This window comes from Condylostylus longicornis, unplaced genomic scaffold, assembly GCF_029603195.1.
Source record: "Condylostylus longicornis isolate FDR11 unplaced genomic scaffold, ASM2960319v2 ptg000135l, whole genome shotgun sequence".
NCBI classification, from domain to species: domain Eukaryota; kingdom Metazoa; phylum Arthropoda; class Insecta; order Diptera; family Dolichopodidae; genus Condylostylus; species Condylostylus longicornis.
In genome coordinates this window covers 5,209,079-5,226,134 of record NW_026578103.1, presented here as the reverse complement: position 1 = coordinate 5,226,134, position 17,056 = coordinate 5,209,079, and positions in this window count along the sequence as shown.

Here is a 17,056-nt window from a genome sequence, read left to right as displayed (position 1 = left end):
TGTGGGTTTTTTTGATTCAAAAAATAAACACAACGTTTATCGTTTGATCTTTGCCTATGATTTTTTAGCCGAATACAAAAGCACGTTGTTCCTGATTTCAATAGAGCAAAATTTAATAGAAAATATGAATATGAAGATTTTAAGTAGTAACATTTTAACGAAAATTTCAGGGAAAACTATTGATAAAACCTGGTTTTTTTGAAGTGGTTGTTCAAAGGTAGTTGATTTTTTTTTAGAAAATACTACAATTTTTGCTTGGAAGTTTAGTCGCGTCGTATGCAATTTTTATAAAATATATTTCATACATGCATATATATACATAGTACATTAAAATGGCAGAAGAATGGCGGAACATTGATTTTATATACCTTTGCAAATAGTTTCTGAATTAAACTACAACCATGTAAGTTTAATGACTCTAAATTGTCCACGTCCTCGCAATTTACTTAACCTCTGTATTTTGTACTTCATGAAAAAAATTTAAATATTTGTTTTAATTTTTATTATTCGATTATAGCTTGCTAGCTGAGATATGGTTTCTAATGAAAATTTTCGATTTAATTTTTAATAAATGATACTGTAATTTGTTACCATGTCTTGAAGAGGTTTTATAGTGGCATATTACGGTATTTAAATTGGGAATATCATCACAGATAAATTGTAAATAACAACTTATAATATGATGAACAACGAATTTGTCCCTCTTTATATCAAAAAGATTTTATATAAAAAAATATGTAGGAATCTGAACATAAAAAATGTAGGATGAAAAACAAGATTTTTTTTAGTTTACTTTTAATCATCTCTATAACAACATAAGATATTGTTTTAAAAAACCTTATAGTATTTATCAGATATAAAAATCAATTCTAGAAATTGGGCTTTTTTTTATATATAAGGCCCGGATTTGCACGAAACAACTAAATTATAAAAGATTTTTCATTACTTCAAGTGCAGTAACGACCAAATTGTAGAAAAATATCAATTTTTATACATAGAATTAATCGATTAGATTTTTAAAATTATCAATATAATCGATAGGTTAACTATCGATTTAATCGAGGTGAACGAAAAATTTTTTTTATAATACAAATTATGGCGGTTATAGATTTCAAAAGCTGTCATACAACGAAATCCAAAAGTTGTTTGGATTTCGTTGTATTTATAGGTGGAAGCTGCCACCTTATAAAATATTGAGCCGCAGTTTCGTATCAAATTTTTTATCATTTAGATGTAATAAAACATTTAATTTAAAAATTTCATAACATGATTTGTGTCTAATAAGTTCAAAAACTTAAACAAAGCTTCGCTTATCTTAGGTTAACAATATTTTTGTAAATTTAATTCCTTTACTGTTACTGAACATGTACAAATATGAAATTATTTCAATTATGCTCTAAGAGTATTAAATTATGCTTACCTTAACACTCTACTAGTTTTTGAATGTAACACATACGAGTAATTATATTTAAAATTGTAATGTAAATTTTTTTATAAATTTCAAATATTTATTGTTAATCAAATATCTCTAATAGAATTTTAGATTCGTCAAATAACATACGTAAACGAATTTTTAATTTATAGTTTTCGATTTTTAAAAAAATTCTCGAGTTTGAATATTTTTTTCCTGAACTTTATAGATAAAAAAATTAAATGTTGAAAAATATCGAAACTCCCAATTTAAGACGTTTACCAATCTGAAAATATGAAGTCATATGAAGTTGCAAAATTTTCAATTTATGCACCTTATATTTTAGGAACTATCTGATCATTGGTGCAGTGGTTATGGCACCGGCCCTTTAACCGAAGGGTCTCGGGTTCAAACCCCGGTCAGGTCACTATAAAAAAAATTATATTCAATATTATATAACTTAATATGCAATACTAATAAATATTAAACAAGTAATTTTCAAATATTCATAATATTCGATACTAAAAACTAAGAAAAATAAACAGTAAATATTAATAACCTCAAATAATTAATATAAATAAAACTACGGCAGGCTAGTCACCTACCTAGCTAACTCTCTATGACTATAGAAACTAGGGCATGATAGATATCATGCACTAGTCCTATACTCCTCCTAGGAGTGAAGAAGGAAAAAAAAAAAAAAAAAAAATATTTTAGGAACTGCAAACTTTTCCAATTTTTTTGTAAAGAAAAACCTTAATTCACTTATACTTAACCGTCGAATCCGACTACTATGTTAAAGCTTATTATTTTAATTTGTCTCATCCTAAATGTATTCAACAATTTTAAATATTGAGATATTTTGATAAAAAAAATTAAATTATGTGGTTAACTATTTTTAGGAACAATATTTTCAGTTTTTTAAGGGAAAAGTTCAAACTGACGTACCATTGATTTCTTGCTACTTTTTTCTTCTTTCAAAAAATCCTTTTAGAGAAAAAATACGAGTATTAAGAGTGAAAAATTTTAAATAAAATTTAAAAAATTTTGCATTTTAATAAAAAATAAATGAAAAAATTATACAATTATAGGGTATCGTAACAAATTAAAAATTTTCAAGGTATAAAAATGAAAATATTACACTTGGCGGCAGATATATTTAAAATGTCATGAAATTTTTTGAATAATAGTCAGAGGAAAGGCCCTCACTTTCAATAAAAACCTTAACACCTAATCTAGTTTTATCACCGTGGTAGACATTTTCCGCCGCGTCATGAAGATATGCCAAGTACAATTTAACATTCTCATATACAGCCCGATCTCTGAAGCGAGATAGTACACTATCACTAACACTATCGTCATCTTAAACGGACCTTTTGGTCATACAAACAATCGGAGGAATCAGCGGATCTACAAAGTCAATAGGCGGATGTGTTTGCAATAAGCAAGCGTTGCGTAGGTTATGAGTGTTGGGTATAGATATAGAAAATTGGGTGTTAGCTGTGAATGTTTTACCCTGAAAGAAATTTGGGTATTTGGTTCCATTGTCAATATTTTTGTTCTTGTAATTATTTGTATTTTCGCTTTGGTCTTTTTCATTTATTTCCGCGTTATTATTATTATTGCTATCGAGATTTATGTCAGTATTATTATTGTTATCATTGTTACTATTATTATTATGATTAAAGTTATTTTTAATAATAAGTATTACAGTACTGTTACTATTATTCTTATTATATTTATTTTTTTTTATTATTATTGTTATTATTATTATTATTATTACTTTTATTAATATTATTAATATTATTATTACTATTATTGTTAAAATTTTTTATTTTACCTTTTTTATTACTGTTATTGTTACGTTTAAATTCATTGTTATGGGAAAGAACCTGTCTAGTATGCTTGCCTATGCGAGAAGAACCAGTGTGTGGGAAGTTGTCCATATTGTTAGTATTTTGGAAATGAACCCGTTTCCTGTTCCTCTTATTATTAAGTGGGTTAGTAAGTATGGATTTAAGCTTAGAGTGTATTGAAGCATTAGCTTTCTCTTAGCCAACATCATTCCCAATTGAGCCATAATTCCTAAACATTCCGAGAAACATTCTAATCATTATATTTTACATTCTGAGAGAGATAGAAGTGGATAATAGTACAGAGATAACAATAAAATATTATCTGTACAATACAAATTATCATAATAACTGAAATTGCAATTCAGTCATAGCCCCGAAGATTTTTTCATTAGTTAAAGACTACCAAAATTATTGACAATATTTTTCATTTTATTGTAAAAATTGAATTACACTAATTCAAAAATATTTCAGTTTATAAATGCATGTATGTATGTATAATTAGTTCAATTAATTCGAACAAAATCTTTGATTTTACTGTCTAAAATAAAATTAAAATTAAAAACAAAAATTAAAATCAAAATCATGAATTTTAGTTTTGATATTTGGAGAATCAGATTTTATCTCTCTCTATACGTATATATATGTAAGTATGTTTACATATCCTTTATGTACACTTGTATGTATGTGCTCATATATTAATATTATTGATAATATTATTATTCCTCTTTCTCTTCCTTTTCTTGTTTTTCTCTATTTATTTTTGGTAATATTTTTGTTATACATTCTGAAAAAGAGAAAACAAAACATTCCAAAAATTTAATGGTCCAAACTTTAGTCATAAATAATATACATACATATGTACGTACAAAGCAACTAATCAGTATTAAAGTATATAGAAACCATGAAATCAAAGATTTAGAATCTATATATTTTTCCTACATACATATACGAGTATACCGTTATAGTTTCAAAATTTCTCTTTATTAATATTGGTTGCTGTCGTTTTTGTTATTATTGTTGTTGTTTAGTTTTATAATTTTTCGTTCCATCCACCCACAATAGAAAAGTAGTAAAAATATTCCGACCTAATTCACATGTACTATTTGTCTACATTTTGTGTTTTCTACTTTGTGTACTTAAAGTTGTAGAACAGAATATTAAAACATATTTGTACATATTATATACACATAATATATGATGGTATACAAGTATATTGTTCTGCCTATATATCGTATAAATTTACATACGTAATGAAAAAGGATTCCCGGCGTATTGCTGACGCTTTATTTATTTATTTTTTGTTTTTGTTTTTTTCTTTGTCTTTTCTTTTTATTTTATTATTTTTATTTATTTGTTTATTTAGTTCGCAATATTTTTATTTTATTGTATTTTCTTTTCCCTATATTCATTTTTTCTTTTTTATACTTTTTTTTATACTCTTATATGATTTTATTCTATGATCTGCATAATATTATAGATTGTATCAAGAAGAGGCATAAGAAAAAAAAAATTGATGTGAGCAGCATATAACAGACGCAAAGGGCTGTTTGACACAATATCATTAAATTACTCTTTAAACAATTCATTGACACCTTAAGGGTGCTTATAAAGTCTTCAACATTTTTATCAAAATCGGCCAAGGAAAAATTGAAATACACAAGTGTATACAGAGGAGAGATTGACAGAACGACATTTCGCTGAAAATATTTTATTTACGCTTTCGTATGATAGTGAAATGCATTTGTGGCGAAAACTCGCCTTGCTAAATTTTATACCATCAAATAGCCTCCCTTATTCTATGTAATGTGATCGGTAAAGAGAGAATAAAAGAAGAGGAGAAAAAAAAACAAATATAAATTAATAAAAATTAAATTATGAAAGTATTTTTCATGAACAAGTTGTTTACGACGCTAAGATAATTTGCAAGTTCTTTTTTTGTACATACGTACTTAAACAAATAAGAGGATGTATGTATGTACATAAGAAAATTATGTTTGTCCCATTATGCCAGTATTTAAAAAAAAACTCAATTTTTTTTCTAAAATTTTCTTATATACTCAAGATATGGTGATAGATTTTTATTTTAAATGCACAATACTCGATTAATAGTAAATTTTACATAACTTAGAATATAAATTAGACGTGTGGTAGGTTAAAATAAAATAATTATTAATACTAATATTTGTTAAATTACATTTAAATATGAGACTTGCTATGTCTTGAATGAGTTGACTTGCTATGTCTTATATTTTCAATGAGGTGAATTTACATCTTAACTTTTTGAAATTTACATTTACCGCATTATTGCGTTTTACTTCAACAATCTCCACTTTTTATTACAAAGTCTGCAGGTAGATTTCGGGATATTGACAAGAGTAATCTAAAATTTATCTAATATATAAAAAATGTGCCTTCCAAAGTTTAGTGAAAATTAAATCAGTGATTTCATTGTCTATACAAACACTTAAGGAAGTTATAATTGAAAATAATTTTAAATTTTATCAAAGTATGATTTAAAAAGAACATGCAGCTTTTTTGTTCTTTTTGATATTGGTCTAATAAAATTTTCAAGCTTTCAAATCTTACCACTTATTTTAACAAATTTTTAGTGGCGGAACAAAATTAACATAACCTTGATTTAAGAAAATTTCGATGAAAATTGAAATATAAACTACAAAAGGAGAAGAAAACTGTAAAAAGTTTAACATTTGAAAATTGTAGAATTCAAAATCTAAATCATAAAATTTTTTGCCTATTTTTAGGACCCACAATTACTAAACTATTTTCATTTACATTGTTGCTATTTAAATTAAATTCTTATCGTAATTAAAACAATTAATTAGTAATTTAGATGAAATTTTCAAATACAACCTTTCTGTTTTTTTTGTTGAAGTCCTTAGTAAAGTTTTCATTTAAACTTCAATAGAAATTTTAATTAAATTTTAAACATAAAAAATTTTTTGTTTCATCATCAAATTGCTATTGAAAACTAAAAATTACACGTTTTGTTTTTAATGAACCACTTAATTAAATTATATTAAATTTAATTGTAAAAATTTATGCACGGGTAAAATTATTCTAGAAATTATTTGTTAATATTATATTGGAAGATTAATTGAATTAAAAATGCTTGAGCTTACACGTGTAATTCTTTTGCGTACTTGCACATGTATGTACATATATATATGTAATGCAGACTAGTTTTCGATAAATTCTAAAAAAATTATTTATAGAGGTTTTTATAAAGCAATTCTTCGCATTTGATTTAACATCCTTTTCTGCGTAATTGTTTTTTTCTTGATCTCTCGCAATTCTTAAATGATAACGATAATTAAATTAAATTAATAGATAGAAGACATAGTAGATTGTAAACTAGATTAACTACTAGATTGGGAGCGAGGCACAGCTCTACAGCATCCGCTCGAGATTCACCGCCCTGATGTACTTGAGCAATTGTTATGACCAAATTAAATTAATATAAAATAAATAATTGTAATTAAAATTAAATTACAAATTGTAGGAATTAGTATGAATATTTAAAAAATTAATAAATAAAGCTCATATCTCTGAGAAGGTTATTAAACATTATCCAATTAAAAATTGCCTTAATTTAATTTTTTTGTATTGGTTTCATAATCATTTGAATTTCTCTATAAAATTTTATTCTATAGGATTTTGTTATTTCTATTAAACTCAAAAATTTTCAGTTAAAATCAAACAATTTTTTTAGTGGAGTTTTAAAATTTTTTAAAACAAAATAAAAGGAATTTAAATAAAATTATTGTTAGATTAAGCGTTGAAGCATTTAAGGTTCTCTTTTAGCTTAAAGTTCAGGTTGAAAATAAAATGTGTGCTATTTAAGCACCTTCAATTTTATTATTCGAAATACAATTTTCTTTAAATATTTTTCAATGAAAACCCTAAAATAATTTAAAAAACTTAACCCTTTGCTAATTTTCTTAAAAAGAAAAATTAAATTTTTTCAAATTTAATAAAATTTAAAAATTGAAGAAAATTTTCAATTCTTATTAAATTTCTCACTTATATTCGGGTGATAGAAGTAGAGTAGAGTTATTAAAAATTTTTTAGATTATCAATTTATTTTATATAATAGATAATTATTATAGCATTTTATATTCCTGTCTATTATATAACTAAAAGAAAACAAAAGAGAAACAATTCAAATGTTAAATAAGTGTGCCTATACACTCTCGTTCTTTGAGAAATTTATGTACATAATTACACTCTTTAATGTATATATTTATGTATTTATGTATTTAAATACATATTACTATTATATTTTATTTATTTAAAATATTAAAATAAATTCTTATTAAATTTTGTATATTCAAAAGTTTTTTTTTGTTCTTCTTCTAGCGATGCTATGCTGTGTAGGTACTCTTAATTTTATTATTTTCTTTTTCTTTTTTTTTACTTTTATTTTACCACATTTTCCTATTAAAAAAACATTTTTCAACATTGTTAGTTTGAATGTTTATAATATTACTTTATATACATTAATATATTTATGTAATTATATGAATATTCATAAATATAAATACACAGGATGTTCCAATGAAGTTAAAAAGAATTTTAATCCTTGGAAATCAACTCACTGCAGAGGAACTGAAAATATGAGGTAGAGATCTATATGTTTTTCAATTGTAAGAGTCAAGATACGGAGTCAAGGTTCAAAGTCAAGTTACAGAATTTTAAGGACTTTTTCTATTTATAAATGTACAATTTAATTTAGTTTGTCTAAAACTCTGAAACTTTTCTTATTATATATAAAAAATCACCTCATTTTTAAAAATTTCATTCTTCTACAAAGTTTTTCTTAAATGGGTAAAAGGTTTGATCGTTTATAAATTCATTTTCATATATTTAAATTAGGTACATAAAAATTTATGATTTTATTTTAAAATTTAGGACTTTATCTATGCGTTTAAGACTGTTATCTTTAGTCAGATAGTGGTTTGTGATATGAAAAATAATTTGCGTTTTATGTAATAATGCAAGTAGAACAAAAATAATTGATCAATTGAATTTTAATTTCGACGAATATCCTCCTATTCTATTTTCAAAAAAGCTGTATTACCAAAAATTGCATAAAAACATAAAATCTTCGATCAACTTGGGAAAATCAAACTTTTTTTATAGAGTTACAAGGCTGTAACGTTGAAATAATTCTCTTATTAACAAATCATGTTTCATAAGTAATATAAAAAATGTTGCTACAATTCACTAAAATTTTTATTGATATCTGTAAATGCTGAAAATTTTAAACTCATCTGACTTGCCAAGTAGAAGAGAAATACTTTGAAAATTTGAAGAGAAACCGCTTTAAGATAACAATGAATTTAAAATTTCAATTCAGCTCCTTGAAATATCCAATCAATTGAAGCTCCTTTATATGGTATTATAAAATATTACAAAATAAAATATTAGAAAATGTGAAGAGTAAAAGTTTTCATTAGGAACAGTTTATTCATTAGAACAATCTTGCTTTCACTTTCATAATATTGAAAAATTTAGAAATTTTTTAAAGGTACAATTTGACAGACAGAGATAAACTCTGCCAATAATATTTTTGAAGTTCTCTTTTGCAAATATTCTTATGAGTATTATGGTCAAGAGAAATTTCGGTAAATTAAAAAGGGCTATTAATTATCGTACCTTGGAGTTTAAACTAATGAAATGTCATATGATTGAAGTATTCTAGTGTTATTAAGTATTCTAGTGATTAAATATATGTACACTCCGTATACTAGTTATGACTATTGCAGAATATTTCTTAAGCATGTATGCATTCTGTACAAGTAAACAAATTATTTGATAACATCCACATGAACATTTACATACATACATATATGTAGAATCTCTAATAAAAATTTAGGAAATAATCAAATTCACTTTTCAATTTTCATGAAAAATATAATTCATGAAAATGATAATTGAAAATTTAAGTAAAAAATAAGAAAAAGGAAAAAAGCAAAATAGCACGTTTTGAATTTTTTTTTTTCGTACATAAAATTTTCACCGTTAATGAAGAGTTTTTTTAGTACACACTAATAGATATTTTCCTTTTTGATTGTTTCTTATTGCTTTCATTTCTCTTGTTTTCCGATTTATTTTTCTTCTTTTATTTTTTAAGAATTTTTAACAACCCATTCAATTTACACCCGCTATATACAAGTCTTCCCATTTTATTCCCTTTAGTTTCCCACTAGATTGTAGATTCTAAGGGAACTGAGTGGGGACAGGAGCATCCCCCAAGCCACCGCAGCCATTTTTGACTTATTGTAGCCACCCCACTCTCCCGTCTATAATATCCCCGTCCCAATCACAAAGCCGGAGATATCCCTAAGGGAGTTGGACAATAGTTCCCGAACACTTAGGGACCCATGTCCAAGACAATTGCGGCGCCGAACAGCCAGTGCCGGACAGTCGCAGAGAATGTGCACGGCGGTCTCATCGCCACCCCCACAAAATCTGCACAGGGGGGAGCCCGACTTCCCCAGCCTGTGCAGGTGGTATTTCACCGGGCAGTGCCCCGTGAAGAAATTCGCAATAGTGCGAACCCGGCTCCTGCTCATCCCCAGCAACTCCGCAGCGAATCCGCCGGAGCACGCCGGAACAAACACCTTCGCATGACGGCACCCTTTCGTGTCCCGCCAGTGACGACTGCATTCCGCCGCGAGTAGGCAGGCAAGCCTGGCCCCCACGGCGGAAGAAGGCAGACCACAGAAAGGCAGCGGCTGCACAAAGGCAGCCCCAGATCCCCTCCGCGCCAACTCATCGGCAACTTCGTTGCCCGCATGGCCACTATGGCCCGGCACCCAAATGAGCATCACTCTGTTTTCCGATGCCAATTCCACAAGTGCAGCAAGGCAGCTCCAGACCAGCTTGGATGTAACCTGAGCTGAACGGAGCGCCAGCAGTGCAGCCCTGCTGTCTGAGAACACATAGATGGTGCGGTTTCTATACCCCCTTTCCAAATTGATTCTCAGACAGATCTCTATTGCATGTATTTCGGCCTGGAACACTGTGCAATACGGGTCAAGGGTTGCATATACACGCGTGTCCGGGCGGACACCGTATACGCCCGAGCCCACACCCGACTCCGTTTTGGATCCGTCCGCATACCACACGCTCGAACCCGACCTAAGTACCGGACCACCCCGATCCCACGTCCATCGATCAGGAAACAGAACCCTGTACTTGTGGTCGAAGTTGTACCGCGGCAGACAGGTATCTGACATGGTTATCCTTAGAATCGGATCGCCCTCAATGAAGTCTCTGTGAGTTCTGTGGGCCAACTTTAGCCCTGCCCCGTCCTCGCCAGAGAGAAGTCGGTAAGTCACCAGCCGAGCTTCCTTCAATATATGGAGGTGCAGTGGCGGCAATCCGATCATCACCTCCAATGCAGCGGTGGGAGCCGTCCGCATCGCCCCGGTCACTCCCAGGTAGTTTCCCACTAATATTACACTAATATTGTACGAATATTTGTGTGTATGTATATATGTATAAGAAACGAGTATATGAAACTGTATTGTAGTTATGTTTATGAATTTTTCTTTGCTTTAATTTAACTCATAAAACGTTTATATAAATCTTTTGATGTTCATTATTATTACCATAGCTACTATATATATATACATATATATAAAATATTGTGGGGAGAAAAATCTTCATTATATTATTAAAAGTACTAACAGAAGCATCCAGCACAACATAAAATAACCATCTATACGTATACATACTTCATTTATAGCTGCGAATTTACGTATATTGGATACCAAATAATTATTATACATATAAGGTAAATTGTACAATTTAATATGTGAATGTATATCAGTATTATGTACACAAAAGTATACGCACGATTCACTTATATAGTTTTGTTTTTTTGTCTTATTTGTTTTTATTTTCATTTATTATTATTATTATTGTTATTAATATTTTTCTTACCTAATTCCTTACTTTTTATACTCACGCATTTATACCCCGTTAAATTTTATTCCTTGTTAAAGTTTCATAATGAATGCATAAATATATTTACATATATATATCTACATACTATTGTATATGTTAAGGATATTTAGTTATTTATGCGTATATTATAGATATATTTGTATTTTGAATATTACTATAGATATCTGTTATATTCTGTATTACATCCATTTGTATAGTATATAATAGTATTTATAATGAATATTATATGAATATTTGAATGTAGGTTTGTATGTATTAATTTAGAAATAATAATATTTTTTAATAGTAAAGTGTAACTCCATCTTCTTCATCATCATCATCATAAAATCTCGTACGTCATAGTAATCATAAAAATTATTCTTTTTTATAAAATATTTTTCAAGTACTCAATATTAACTATTGACTATGGTAATAAAATTCCAAATATTTAAGATCCAAAAATGGTTTTTACCGGACATTTTATCTTCTTAGTTATTAAATTATTCCTATTTGTTAGGAATGTGCCGTTCTTTTATTTTGTAATATTCGTACATTGTTGTTTCCTCCGATCAATACCTGTTACGTTTTACTCGTTATTAGGTACTCCTGAAATTTTTTCTTCTGTTAAAACAATAGTAACAAAATAACCCAAATGTTAAAGTGACGAAAATGTTAGCTCGATCAAGAGCATTCCAACTAAATTTTGAATTCAACGTAATTGGCAGTATTTTTATGTAAAAAAGGAGCAAATCATAACTCTCTCCCCTAAATAAATAAGTACAGTATTTCAAAGGAATGAGCAATATACTTAATAATTGCATCTAAATACGAGTTACAAGTAGTTTGTATTTGCAAATCACAACTCTTTATATTACAAATTCTAAGAAAATATAAAAAGGACTTAAAATAATTAAACTTTAAAAATAATTTAAAAAGCCTATACAGAATGGAATGTGGGTCCAAGATCCTATTGCACCAAATAGATTTTTTTTAATTAATTAATCAAAAAAATTTTAAAGTTTCTGTTGTACAATAGCACAAATGAACTGTACTAATAAGAAAACCCTTTTTTAATAGGTTAAAAAATGAAAGCAAAAGTAAAAGCGATTATGGTGCAATAGGGTGCAAGTTTATTACATTACATATAAATAGCTTTTGCAATATAGTTGCAATATTTATTGTTACGTTTTTAAAAAAAGAAGAAAAGCCTATAAGAAATATTTGCCAAATCTTACAAAATGAGTTTAATTTAAAATGAAATTATTCTAAATTTTAAAGGATTCTTTGATTTACGGCTTTAAATTTTTACTTTTTTACAATGGTACTTAAATTTAATCGTATGCAGTACTCATCAAGGGGTTTCAATTTGCTTATGATATTGTCATTTTTATGTGATTATTACTTTAAGCTCATAGAACCATATCATATAGAATTGAGCTCAAAAGAGCGACCAATTTTTAAATTTCTATTTTTACGAAATTTCTTATGTAATTTTTGAATAAATGTTTATGTAAACCAAATGCAAGTACCTCATCATCTCATCCAATCTTAAAGTCACACCATGGAATCGATATTGTATTTTATCATAATAATAATAATAATCGAAGAAGGTAGTGAAAAAAGGAGTTGGGTAACATTTTTATAAATAATCGAAATTTTTCAACAATCAATTTGGTGAAAATATTAAGCGCTTCTCATAAAATTTCTTCTTTCTATTGCTCTTTCGTATTTCTAAGGGACAAAAAAGGATAAATCGAGAATATTAAGCTCTGGAAGATTACTAAAATTTTGAGTTAAAAAGAGTTTTCTCAAAAAAATTAAGTTCTTCATTCATCTATTATTCTGTTATTAACAAAAAATTTTAAATTAACAGAGCCCTATTTGTAATACTGTAAGCTTTCAATTTAAAACAAAAATGTTTTCTGATTAATTACAAAAATATTGTTCATATTGTTTTTTGGGCATTATTTCCGAATACTTAATACACTTAATAATTAAGACATTTTTCATAGGAACATCTATGAATTCAATGCAATATTTTATGTTCTTAATTTGAACCCATCCCATTTTTTGAATTGCGTATGTTTTGGATTTTGTTGCTTTTTCTTTTAAATTTTTTGTTTTCTTTTTTTTGAATTGTATAATATTAGATCCTGGAGGATGCGCCAGTACGTTCAGTTCACTATAATCAGTTTTAACATTTCTAAAATTTAAAAATTAAAAACAAAAATAATAAAAGATGAGAAAAATATCAAATAAACAAATTTAAATGAAATGTGTACATTTTCTATACATATCTAAATACTACCTTATAGTTAAACTACAATATACACAGGCATATTTTATATACACACTCCAATTCTTATATAAGTTCAGTGTATTTATGCATATATAACTTAGTGCACATGATATAGTAATAGTGTATAGAGGCTTCATGTTATATAAACCATCCTTAAAATTTCACTTTGTAGTTTGAATCGCCTGCTTTTTAAGTAGAAAATAACAAGTAAATAAAAAGAAATCTTCAAAATTTTAACAAGTTAGAAAAGAATAAAAACATTAACAAAATAGAAAATGAACAAAAAAAGAAAAATCCAAAAAAATAAAGGAAAACACGAAAATTTCTACAAAAGAAAAGTTAAGGTGAGAGTAAAAAAGAAAACTGTTCCTATGTATATAATTACGCAATTTGTTGTTGTGATTCCTCTTGAAGGTCCTTTGAGCGTTATTAGTGTTTCATTTTTTATTTCTTTTTAATGTTTTCTACTTCTTTTTATATTATACACTTATTTCTTTTTTAATTTTTTCCTTTTGGTAATTCTATTGCTGTTATTTATGCGATAATGTTGGTTATCCAACCCTATATATTACTATATATGTATATATGTATATACATATATGTATATAGTCGTAGTAAATGTTGGTTTTTTTATGCGTTTTAAATAAGAAAATTTAAATTGTTCTAAACTAATGCACAGACACATAGATACGAATAATTTTATATAAGTGATGTAATAATATAAAATATAGGTATAACACTATAGGACCTATATATATAACTATACATACATAATTTGTATATATTTACTTAAAATGGAAATTATTTTCTTCAAATTATTCAAATTCAAAACAATAAAACAGCATTTTAAATGCTTCCACAACAATAAAAATAAAATAAAAATGATTTTTTGATCGAAAAAATATAAAAGATTTCTTGAAAAAAAAAAGCAAAAAAAAAAATTAACAAGTTTTTGAATTTTCTTTTAATTTTATTTTTGCGATAAATTTTGTTATATAAACCTATAATCAGAATATATAAGTTATATACATTTTAGTAGGCATACGAGTACATACATAATAAAAAATGTTTAAGGATATAGTTTTGTGTGAATATTTTTGTAAACCTTAAAAATCCTTTTATTTCATAAATATTTGGAGCGGAGGAAGAATATTGTATTCATTGCAAATTCTAGAGAATTTTCTTGGTTTCTTATTTTTACTGGACTTATTCGAGAATACTTTGTAAAATTAAATTTTTTGAATCTATTGCTTTAATATTTACGAATTACTTTTAATTAATTTGTTTAATATCAAATAAATATAATTATAAGTTTTCATAAAGGTAATGTTAATTTTTTTAAGTTGTGAATGGAATTTGTGTTAGTTTTATATTGATCTCAAATAATTAATAAAATAATTAATTCAATAATAATTATAGCAGATTAATATAATTAATATTTTAAATCAAGTTCAAATTAAAAAACAAGTTCTTATTATTAATGAGTATTAATGAGTATTCGAGTATTTATAATTTATTATTAATTACAATTAAATTGATTACTGAATTAAATTTTTTGATATTTACTTCAATCTTTATTCATTCTAATTATAAATTCTAATTTATTGGTATAAACGTAGAATTTTACACAACTTATTTTTAGCAACTTCAATATATGAATTTAGTCAAGTTTAAAGCTATTTTAAATTTAATTATAACACTTTTTAAGTAAATAAATTGTTTGTAAGTTTTTCTGTATTAATAACTCGGAAAGAGGAGAAGGAAAGAAACTGTGTATAATAATAAAAGAAAATTTGTTGAAATTTTAATAACCATAATGTTTAAGAATTATTGTATATAGCTTTTTAAAATTTGAGATAGATCCGAAAACTGACTACAAGCCGCTTATAGTCGCTATTTTCATTTGTTTATATAATCACAAACGTTTATAATCGCAAACAGTTATTAGCTCACACTTTTTGTGATTAATGTTGCTTAATTTCATACCCATAGATTTCTATTATGGTCGAATATTGCAAACGCTATTATTTTTGAAAACGCTATGTATAGTTTAATTATAAAACTTTGCGGTAAATAGTTTAATTGCAATAATTTTTTTTCAAGATAAGTAAATTCGAATTTTCAGCGGAAAATATAAGGGCTTCATTTAAAATAAAATGAAAGCAAAAAAATAAGGAATTGAGTTTTATTTACAAATTTTTTTTTTACTAAGATATTTTAATAAGATATTTATACTCACATAAGTATTCTACTGCACATAATATCTATTATATTTTTCTAAAAAATAGAAATGTTCACAATCCTCAATTATAATAATTATTGCATCCATTTCGGAGACTTTTTTTGTTATCGTATTTTTTAATCAATTAAAATGTACAGTGAAAACATAGAATTATGTTTTGAAATATTTTATTGCATACATTTTGGCGAAGTGCTTTTTATAATTTTCTGAATAATTGGGTTTTAAGAGAGATTTTTATGATTAGCTATGAGATTTTTATTTAATTAGAATATATTTAAGAGTTTAGAAAATATGATTTTATATACTTTTAAAATATATGTATAAGGCTAACATAATTGTAATACAAACAATTAACAAAAAAAAAACCTTAAAAATTTTCTCTTAACTACGAAAGTTATTTTTAATAAATATGAATCAATTTCTTATGTAATTTTAAAAATATGATGGAGAATTGTATTTCGGCGTAAAATTAACAAGAATTATTCAAAACTTTAAAACATAAAATATTAGGAAGAAATCTATAAGAAACTTATAAGAAACGGTTTCTAAAAGTCCGTCTCCAAATAATTTTTTAAAATAGATGTAGGTATTTGATTTCTACTTGGTATCTATATTCATATAGAACAAGTTGAATTTATGTGAAAATAAATGAAAATTGATTTGGCTCTTATTGGTTTCCGGGCAATAAAATTGTAGTAAAGTGAGATGGAGGGCGCGATAGAGACTTGTAGTACAGTTTTAAAGAAAATTTTCATATATTTTCAGGAGAAATATTAGATGCATTCAAGCTTGTACAGTTTGGTATTATTTTATTAAAATTATTCCTGTAAGATTTTTAAAACTTTTCTTGCAATAATTTCTAAATTCCAAAATAATTAAGTGTGTAAGTATATCAATTTGTATATAAATAAATGGTCTGCTTTACGAGACTTAAAATTCTAAACAGATTAAAAACATAGTCTTATTTTCATTATAGTAGCTAAAAAAAATTTTTTTAGTAAGATAAAATATAATTGTTATATAATTCTCAACATTACTTAGAACGTGTGTTTTCACTTTTTAACAACTAAATAGCAAAAAAAAAAATTTACTTTATTAATATTCTAAACAAGAAAAATATTACGAAATAAAAACTAAAATATAAAAGTATGTGGAAGTTTTTTATGTTTTTAATTTTGTAGACCATATCGTAAACACACAAAAAATTAGAAGATTGTAAATTTTTTTTATTATTTCTTTACACAAGTGAAAATAACTTAGTTTGCTTTTGACAC